This window comes from Aotus nancymaae, unplaced genomic scaffold (assembly GCF_030222135.1).
Source record: "Aotus nancymaae isolate 86718 unplaced genomic scaffold, 86718_ANA_hifiasm-v0.15.2.pri h1tg000025l, whole genome shotgun sequence".
NCBI lineage: Eukaryota > Metazoa > Chordata > Mammalia > Primates > Aotidae > Aotus > Aotus nancymaae.
In genome coordinates this window covers 28852816-28863954 of record NW_026988438.1, presented here as the reverse complement: position 1 = coordinate 28863954, position 11139 = coordinate 28852816, and positions in this window count along the sequence as shown.

Sequence of the window (11139 nt, the reverse complement as noted above, 5' to 3'; positions counted from 1 at the left end):
CAATCTCAAATGCTAAGTAGGACATTGGAATCTCTCCACAGTCCAAATTAGCACTGTCTTTTGCAGTTAAGTTTCTCATTATTCTCATTTGATATACCTTATTTATCCCACACTGGCCCTAGTAACACATCGTGCTCACTGTTATCTTTACAACAAGACTTGAATTTTGCTTAGCCTGGAGGAGTGCACTTCACATGTCCAAATCCAGTTCTGACTCATTCTTCAGCCCTGTATCGGTCAGTGAGGTCTAGGTTAGACGATGGTGACAAACAACCTCCAAATTTTAGTGGCTCAAAAATCTTCTTCCTCATTTATTTGCATCTCATCATGGGTCAGGTGAGAGGTCGGTCTGTGCTGTGTCGTCCTAACACAGGAATCGAGGCTGAAGGAGGTACTATCAATAAGATCCCCACTGCTATAAAAAAGACAAAAAGCATGCTGGATAGAACTCTGTTTCTTGGAGATTTTTCCTGAAAAAGTCACATATTATTTCTTCTCATCTCCAATGGCCAAAAAAAAAAAAAAAGAAGTCATGTGGCCATGCAAACATTTAAGTAGGTGGGATGGAACAGTCAGAATGCATTCATAAAAAATGAACTGAAAGTATTTGGAGAACAGCACCAATGACTACACCGTGAATGCCAGCATGCATTCCTAACAACCCAGTGCTATTACCCTTCAAACTTCTTATGTCTTGCAAAGTATTAGAACTTCCTATCTGAAAGCATGCCACTCAGAGGGACTGCAAAATACATAATGGCATCTCCTTTAGGATGTCCTTAGAGAATTCAAGGAAAAGAAGTTAAATAATCCAAAAGTGCTTTTGAGTACAGCTGTTTAGCACTAGAGGGTAAGATTACAGTTAGATTGTAAAGATAATAATAGAGTTAGGGTTAGAATTAGGGTCTGGGTCAGGGTCAGGGCTGGAAGTATGGTTAGAGGTGGGATCATGGTCAGGGTCAAGATAAAAGTTAGGGTCAAAGTCAGGGTCAGAATTAGGGAACAGGGTATGGATCAGGGTTTAGGGTCAGAGTCAAAGTCTAGGGACAGGGTTAGGGTTAGACCCAGAGCTTTGTTCTCCTCAGGACCCACCTGAGGAGAGGCCATGGCTTTGGAGCACCTGGTAGTGTGTCCACAGTGAAGACCAAAGTTTCATTCTCCTCAAGTCTGACCTGGGGGGACATGGCTGCAGGCCATGTGAGGAAGGTGAGGCAAAAGCTTCCTGTCTGTTCCCCGTGTGCAGAGGAAGGAACTCCAACACTGGCTTTACTTTCACACATTATATTCTACAAGTCTTGTGTTCAGAAGCATCCCTTGCCTGAGGCTTTGGCTGCTCGTCATCATAGCGTGTCCTAACATATTGTAAGATTTGGGTTTGTTTCTGGAGTTTGATCTTCACATAGAGAAAGTAGAAATGCTTAGAGCCACCGTCAGGACAGCTGGGATGGTAGCTGGGGATGGGCAGGTGTCTTTCAAGTCACCCCAATCCTGAGGCTGGAGGAAACACGTCCACCCCCGTAAACACTTTTATTCATGTTTTAATTACTCATTATTCTTACAGCCTTAAAGTAGTCAAAACAGTATTTAAAAATGAAAGGTTGGCATATTAAAACTTGCTACATTATTTAAGTTTAAGTTTATTATTTGTACCTCATCATTTTTTATTTTGTGGAGAAAGTCTAAGGTTAATTGGCAGCATCATTGTAATAGTAGATAGAACAGCGTCTGTTTTACAAACATTAACATCCTACATTACACGTATGAACCCCGAAAATCTGAGACAGGTCTCAGATTTTTTAGGGAGTTTATTTTGCCAAGTTTGAGGATGCCCGCACCTGTGATGCATCCTCATGAGGGCCCGACAACATGTGCCCAAGGTGGTAGGAGCACAGCTTGGTTTTATACATTTCAGGGAGACATGAGACATCAATCATTATGTATAAGATATATATTGCAATCATTATGTGTAAGATAAACATTGGTTCAGTCCTGAAAGGTGAGACAACTTGAAGGGAAGTCCAGACAGGGGGCTCCAGATCATAGGTAGATAAAGATGAATGGTTTCATTCTTTTGAGGTGCCGATTACCCTTTCCAAATGAGGCGATCAGATATGCATTTATCTCTGTGAGCAGATGGGTGACTTTGGATAGAATGGGAAGTAGATTTGCCCTAAGCAGTTCTCAGCTTGACTTTTCCCTTTAGCTTAGTGATTTTGCGTCCCCAAGATTTATTTTCCTTTCACAAGGTCTAACATGTTTTCCTATGAGTGTTAATTATTCATTGTGTATTTTGTTACACAAATAGGGCACACATTTTAAAAAAATCATCAACTTCTTGACTAGCCATATGGACATAATTACATAGAAGTTCAAATAAATTTGGAAACATTCCAGAATTTGGGTTTCCAATAATTCTTTGTGATTCTTTAAAAGGTAAAGTGATTTTTCCCCATAAAGCATAGAAACATCTAAAATCATCCGTAGAATGTGCTGCCATTTTTGTTTCTCTAGTTTCCTCATTTTCTGCAAAGCCTCATTGAGGAGATCGACTCTGAATATCCTTTTAAACTCTTCTGTTTTAGAAAGCGTTGTGGTGAAAGATTGAATCACGTTGGTCACAATTTCAGTTCACATTCTTTCTTTCTTTGAATATTTTTTCCCAGTGGCCAATACTTGATTCCGGTGTATTATGGCTAAAATGTAGACACTGGAACAAAATAAAGACAAGAAGTATTTGGAATAAGTGATCCAGTCACAATGAATCAATTTACCATTGGAACATATTTTTACAAAGTCACTCTTTTTAAAATATTTAGCCATGAATTCAAACAGAGTCTGTAAGGTTACTTTTTTTTTTCCTGGTCTAAGGTGAACAGAATTTTAGAGAAGGAACCCAGGACACAACCACAGCACAAGAAAAAATATGATAAATAAGTTTACACATATGTAAAGCCCATACTCATGGAGTGAGGAGTCAGCGCCACCTTCTTGATGGCTAAGGGTCTACATCAATTATTTGGAATTCTTTTGCAAAGGAGATTTTCTATTCAACTCCATTTGCTTATTCAGCTACATATACAAATACAGACACCTAGATAATTACCTGAAGCTTTAGTTAGTATTAAACACACAGCATTATGTTACACAATTCATTCCTGTGTTGGTCATCAGTAGCTCTTTGTATTGGCTCCAATTTTTCTTTGACATATTTCAATTTTTTTTTTAGTACTTACTTACTTTCTGATACTTCAGGATTATCCTGGCTCATATATTTACTGTCCCAGTTCTAGTATCAGACATTTCTTCAAAGAGCCTGATTCCTTTCAGAATGGTAGGAAAACTTGTATCTGGCTGCTGAATGAGCACATTGTGTCTTGTCCCTCGTTAGCAATGCTAGGAAGTGTATGTGTGTGTCACCTACCTAAACACCCAATTGCAAAGCTTTCAACATTGAATTATATGTGTCTGTATCACACTAGACATAAGTTTACGTTGATGTCTTCACCTCTGATCTACTATTACATGAATCTTTCTACCCTTCTCCCCTTGCTAATTTGTAACCTCCCACTTCAACAGTGATAGACCTGGTTCCTACCGTCTATGACTTGTGTAACTTGTGGTTTTACAATTGTTCACAATTACCCCCTGTTGGAAAGATCTTTATAAACTGGAATCCAATGATGAAGTATAGTTTATTTGCTGTCAGCCTACAGATTCTATTCATTTTCAAAGAGACTTAGGTCAGCATCATTTTCCCTACACCTTCAGTGAGTTTTTTCCCGCATTTGTGTCTTAGTCCATTTTGTGCTTCCATAACAAAATACCTGAGGCAGGGTAATTTTTAAGTAAAAAAGGTTCATTTGGCTCACAATACTGGTGGCTGGAATGTCCGAGACTGAGAAGTTGCATCCGGTGGGGGCCTTAGTCTTTTTCACCTCATGGTGGAAAATGGAAGGGGAGCAGGGGGTCCACCAGAGATCACAGCAAGAGGGAAGCCAAGGAAGCCAGACTCTTTTTGACTCTTGCAGGAATTAATACATTCCTGTGAGAGCAGACAGAACTCACCCCCATGGGAGGGCATTAATCTATTCATGAGGGATCGATCTCCATAATCCAGACGCCTTCCACTAGACCTACCTCCACCCACTGCCACATTGGGGGTCAAATTTCAACATGAGTTTTTGCAGGGACAAACCACATCCAAACCACAGTAATTTGTAGCATAGTTAAATTATTTTTCACACTATGTATTCTGTGCTGGGATACTCCATATCCTGAGTAATATTATTTAATTAGAATAGAGTTTGATTTACTCATTTAGCTGTAAAATTCTGCATGTTTTGACAAATGCATAGTGGCAGGTATCCACTATTAAAGTATCATATGGAATGCTTCACACCCCCACCCCATGCAGCCAAAGGCTTCCCATCTGTGTAGTTTCCCCTCTCCAGAATTTCATTAAATGAGGTCACACTGTGTGGATTCTCCTGAGATCATCTTCTTCCACTTAGCAATGTGCATGAAAGATTCATTCATGTCTTTGTGTGAGTTGATAGCTTGTTCCTTTCTATGACTAGATAGTATTCCATTGCATGAACGTATCACAATTTGTTTATGCATTCTGGGGAGCAAAACCTTCCTCTTCTAACTTTGTTCCAGGGTTGGAGGCCTTCAAATTAAGTGACAACAGATACATTAGTAGGGGAGACAATGCTTGGCTTCTTGTTCCACAAGTATCATCGTGGGACAAAATTCATTAGATGGCAGGATCCAGTTTTCAAAGAGGTAAAAATACCCCAAAGTTAAGAAACAAGACTAGAATCTGATAACCCTCAAGGCCTATAGTTTTCTTATTTTAAAAAAATTTTTGAGACAGGGTCTGGCTCTATCGCGGAGGCTGGAGTGCAATGGTGCAAGCTCAGCTCTCTTCACCCTCTATCTCCTGGGTACAAGCAAGTCTCCCTCCTCAGCCTCCTGATTAGCTGGGACTACAGGCATGTATCATCATGCCCAGCTAATTTTTGTATTTTTAGTAAAGATGGGGTTTCACCATGTTGCGCAGACTGGTCTTGAACTCCTGGCCTCCCAAAGTGCTAGAATTATAGGCATGTGCCACCACGCCTGGCCGAGTTATAGTTTTCCATTGAAATATAAAATTTCTCTCTGTAGTAACCACCATTTTTGATCATAATCAAAGTCAGATTATTCTTGTTTTAGAAATAAGTCTAGTTTTGTTAGATTTTGCCCAATTATGTAAGTGAAGCAAGAACGAGAGCTGACCACGTAAGTGCTTTCAAGCTTCTTTGCTGGAAGTTTTCATACAGAATCTCAGATTGGACTTTTAAAGGCCTTATTGAGGCTAAAAGCCAAGCCCAGAACATATTATCAAATTTCAGCTGCAGTCCTTATAGCTTTGGACGAATTCCTCTCTTCCTGAGGCCCCCAAATTATCCCCAAAACCTGGGCCTACAAGAAAATGACCTTCCTTACTAACCTGTAAGGCTGTGAACCCTGTGATCTAGGTATCAGACTGGCTTTTCTCAGAGTGCTTTGTAAGGATGGGCTCCATAAAAGTCAACCTTAGTTAATTAAAATTGCTGGTCATAACTGATCTTAGGTACACCATTCCTAAATATGAAATCCAGTAAAAGCCTTGAAAATATAACCAAAGTTTCCAATTATATCCTGTTCTAAGGTGAACAGATTCTTATTGGACTTCTGCTAAAACTATATTGTCATGAAAATAAGAGTATTCAGTGAGAATTTCAAAATTCTGGAGAAATCAGTCGAGGAAAAAAGATAAATGCTTCATTTCTGTTTACAAAAGTGTAATCTAGTAAACTGTTGTGAGTTATAGTTAGCTTAAGAGAAAGAGATTTCTTAAATCCAGGAACTATAACATTAAAGAAAGAGCAATGCTCAACAAAAGCTATAAAATTATAATCAATTTTCATCAGTTCATTCAGTGCCATGTAATCAGTTCCAGTCTTGCCGAATCTTGGGTTAGCAGTATCATGAACCCATCAGTTTCTCAACTAGACTTCTGGAGAGCTTCACTGAGTCAAGTGTATGGTCTTAAAGTTATTTAAGCAATATCATCAGAAGCCTATAGCCAGAGTACCTGTCACAGTGTTTTCTCTGAGTCTCAGAGAGAGTCCTGTGTTGGAGACAAACATTCTGACCTGTAGCTGATTGCAGGAGCTTTCAGGAAAGTATCAGGGCTAAATAATATCTAAATGACAAAGAGCATGAAATGGCTGTGATGAAAGATCTGATGAGAGTTCATTATACCACAGCTGACAAGGATATTCAATTTTGTCTGTGGCATACAACATTTAAAATAATAATTGAAATTATGTCTCATAACACTATACTGGCACGTAGCATGGATAAGGAGGACATTGACAAATTTCCAGGAATTTTACATAATTTTTGAACACATAACATTTTACCCATATAAATATAACCAGGAAATGTTAGGTATCTCTTTTTATTTGTATATTTTGTATAGTTTTTCTTATTAAAAAATACAACCTAATTTTCTTGCATACTTTGCATAGAGTTATTTCTAGTTATTCTATTATTTCTAGTAATTTTATTTTTATATATTGATTATATTTTTAATGCTTAGTAATCTTTATTTTCCAGAGGAAACTAGGAAGCAGACAATTTTTAATTGTCACATATTAACATTCTATAGTAGATTAGACAATGTATGAGTATATCATCTCCCAACATCTAGAGGGATGTGTTTCCTCATAATACAATTTCTCAGTGTGGTAGACAAAAAAAAAGAAATGTTTATTAACAGGCTAAAATATCTTTAGTCTATTCATAAAAATAGAGTCCAAAAGTATGTAAAGTTGTATTAATTATGTTCAGCAATTAATGTCTTAGTATTGTATCTTTTTTTATAAATGATCTAGATGTTTAATGTAAATCTTTTAGTTAGCTTAACTTTAAGGTTAAAAATTACCAAAAGTGTTTTGGAAACTATTATTAGGCAGATTTACTGTAAAAAATTATTATTGAAATAATGTTTTCATAAGAATAACGATTAGAATCAAATCTATAAACTTTAAGATTTTAAGTATCTAGTAAGTATAATATTAGCTTATTTGACTAGAACTCAAGCAGAATAGAAATTTATGTTTGTTTTCTATTCAGTAGTGATAGCTCTGAAGACATAATTGTCTTATTACAACAAAAATATTAAATCAATCTTATTTAACTATGTTTTATCTAAATTGTGTCAACTTGAAAAAGTTTGTATCAGTTCCTACATTTCTAGGAGTTTGGGGAATATTTATTTAGAAATGCTAATTTTTTTTCCAAGCTAAGTTAAAATAGAGTACCTTTAGAGGATTTTATAAATGAATTTTGCATTGCTATCTGGAGTTAAGAAAATATCACATATACATAGCATATGTTAATAGGCATAAAACACAAATAGAGATCTCATAGCTTTCATCCTAAAATTTTAGCCATAAATCAGGCATACATATTCTCATGGTTAATTTTAGACATCTGCTTGGTTGGATTAAGAGATACGTACATGGTAAAGCACAATTTCAACATTTCTACTCATTTGATTATAAGTTCTCAGGCATCTAAAATAATTAGCAAAATGACAATTTCCAGGACTTCTGTGGGAGAGGATGGAAGGTCTTTTGAACTTTGTAACATTGTCAACTGAAGAATGATGAGGTTCATAAATTTGGAAAGGAGAGCTTTCTTTACTTTTATTTATTTATTTTTGAGAAGGCGTTTCACTCTTGTTGCCCAGGCTGGAGTACAATGGTGTGATCTTGGCTCACTGCAACCTCCCAATTAGCTGGGGTTACAGATGTCCCTCAGCCTCCCAATTAGCTGGGGTTACAGATGTCCACCACCATGCCTGGTTAATTTTTTGTATTTTTAATAGAGACAGGGTTTCACCATGTTGGCCAGGCTAGTCTTGACTCCTGAACTCAGGTGATCCACCCACCTTGGCTTCCCAAATTGCTGGGATTACAGGCATGAGCCACAGCACCCAGTGAGAGATTCGTTTCCTGTAAAGGGTTGCAGCCTGCAGAGTAGTCCTTCTAACAGACTGGGAAGAATAGACTCCAGCCAGAAGCCAGAAGCAGGCACTTCAAAGGAGAAGTAAAGGAAAGAGTAATTTATGCTGAGTGGCATGGCCAAATACACATATTTAATAAGCTCTAGGAGGAGTCATGAATATTTATGAAAGGAGAAATGCATGCAATCACGGTTGAGTTTCTTACTCCCTCATGGGTCCCATCTTCAAATAATGGCAGTGTTAGCATGATCCCAGGGTGAAGTTTTTAGCCCTCTGACATTAAAACGTGAAGCAGAGGACATGAAAACATGCTCTGTGCATCCTCTGTATACTGGCCAGAACCTCTCTGTCATGGGTGGTCTCTTATCAGGCAAGAAAGGAGAGGCAGCTTCAGGCAGTTTGTTGATATCAGTGGTGGAGTCTTTTGAAAGGGCTGGTTTCTCTTAAATCCTTTGGTGAGATGTCTGTTCAGACTTGTGTGCATCTTTAATTGGGCTGTTTTACTTCTCTTTAAGTTTTTTTGTATATTGAATACAAATTCTTTCTCAGATCTGTATTTTGCAAATAGTTTCTTTCAATATGTGGTTTGTCTTTTTTTTCTCTTAACAAGATCTTTTCCGGAGTATACACTTTTAATATTAAAAAAAAATCCACTTAATTCTTTGTTCTGTGTGTATTGACATTTTGTGTTGTTTGTTAAAATTCATTACCAAACCCAAGGGCACATAGCTTTTATTCTATGTTTTCTTCTAGAAATTGTACAGTTTTGCATTTTTAGTATAAGGATGATTTTGAGTGATTATTTGTATAAGATGTAAAGTTTTCATCTACATTCATTTCATTTCCTATGGTTTCCAATGAATCGTTCCTTCCCTACTTTTGGGAAAGACAGGATAGTGGGCTCTGTTAAGTACGTAGATAGCTAGACATGAACATGATGGGAAGGCTTACCTGGAGGGACTATCAAAAATTTATATATTAGTAGCATCTCTAATGCTGGAGTGGATAGGCACTTGTCAGTAGTGGGTAGGAGGAAGAAGGGAACCTATGGAGAAAGAAACACCCTAGAACTCCTCTTAGGATGCCCCAATCATCATTCACTCTACAGTTAAAATGTCAGAAAATTGCTAGCTACATGCTGATAAGAAGGACAAAGAGGACATTCTTAAGAGGAATCTGGCACCATAAGTACAGATTAGGGCAGAGAAGGACATTCAGAAGAGGTAGGCAGGCACAGGAGGTACAGATGTGACCACTGTAGGGCCTTCCTGGGAGGCAGGAAGGAGCTGCCCCACCAGTGGATTTGGATCACCACACATATGCCTTAACCAACAGTGAGGAGGTCCCACAAGCCAAAGAGGGGCAAGTCAGGGACCTAAGGTAGGAGCAGAAAAACCAGACAAAGAAAACAGGTGGAGACTCGAGACAGAGGCAGGAATGTGAAGAAGTCCAAAATAAAATTCCCTGCACAGGACTCTTGGGCTGTTTTCCTGCATGATCAGCCTGCTCCTCCCTTGGGGCCTACCTATTTTTTCTACAATAAGCTCTTTACACTGTATTTATTTTCAATGAAGTTATCTGCCATCTTTGTACTGCCTCTTGGTGAAAATCTTTCTTCCAAGTTAGACAAGAACTGGGACATCAGCTCTTTCCAGTAATAGCTCCGTTTCAGTTCGTATTTCCAGAACTGTGGGTGCGGAATAACTGGTTCTCTGACTTTAAGTGGTGCAGAAGGAGGCCAGTAGGGGGCGCCAGCCATCACACTGGTAGCAAGAGGGCCCTGCAGTGTCCCAGCTGCCAGCACGGGGTGTGCTGCCACGACATTGAGCAAGAGGGTTCTGTGATGTCCCCAGCTGTCAGCAGGGAGCGTGCTGCCAATACACTGCCAACAGGGGGCACATGGGCACGACACCATGAGCAAGAGGACCCTACAGTGCCCCAAGCAGCCAACAGGGGGCACACAGGCACCACACTGTGAGCAAGAGGACTCCGCATTGCCCCGGTTGCCAGCAGGGGTTGTGCAGCCACTACACTGTGAGCAAGAGGGCCCTGCAGTGCCCTGGCCACTAGCAGAGGATGCCGGTCACCGCACTGTAAGAGGGCCTTGCAGTGACCCTAGCCACCAGAAGGGGGTGCCAGCACAGCACCATGAGCAAGAGGGCCCTGCAGTACCCCGGCCACTGGCAGAGGATGCCGGTCACTGCACTGTAAGATGGCCCCGCAGTGGCCCTAGCCACCAGAAGGGGGCGCCAGCACAGCACCATGAGCAAGAGGGCCCTGCAGTGCCCAGCCGCCAGCAGGGGGCGCCTGAGCCCACCTTTTCAGATAGCGTCACGGTGCCAGCGTGCATTGCATCACCGCTGTCTGCCGAGTTGCATTCTCCTCAGTACAGACCTGGGGGGCACCGCGAGGGCAGAGCTGCGTTCTCCACAGCATAGACCTAGCAGGCACAGCCTCACTTTGGGACAACTCTGGGCCACGTCCACAGTGAGTAAAATCCTTCCTGTTTGCAGCCCTACTGCTTAGGGTCAGAGACTAGTAAGAAGATCTCGGTGTGGAAACCTGGACACCAAAAGCCCCTCTGAATCCTGCGCTCCGAGGTTCTCCCGACCCAAGGCCAGGCGGCTGCAGTGCGAGGTGCACACCACAGCCTCAGAACACAAACAGAGCGTTCCTAAGGCACATATGACATCCAAAATGTGAATACTACACCCGCAGTGCTCGTGTAGAAAACAGCTGTGATGCTAATGCGAGCCCTCAGTCCACACACGTTACTATAAAATCCGCACTGCTCATGCAGCCGGGCCGATGCAGCAGGTTGAATCATCAACACTGACGTATCAGTGCAAATGCAGAAACTGACGTATGGTTAGGGCTTAGGGTGAGGATTACGGCTAGGGGTTAGGGTTAGAGACGGGGGTTACCGGTTAGGAGTTAGGATTTAAGGGTTAGAAGAATTTTAGGCAAAATAAATTTAAGCAGTTTATTTGAGCAAAGGAAGGATTCATGAATCACGCCTGAAGCAGCAGAACTGACAACAGGGCTTGAGGCTTCCAGCTCTTGGCGGTGGCAGCTAA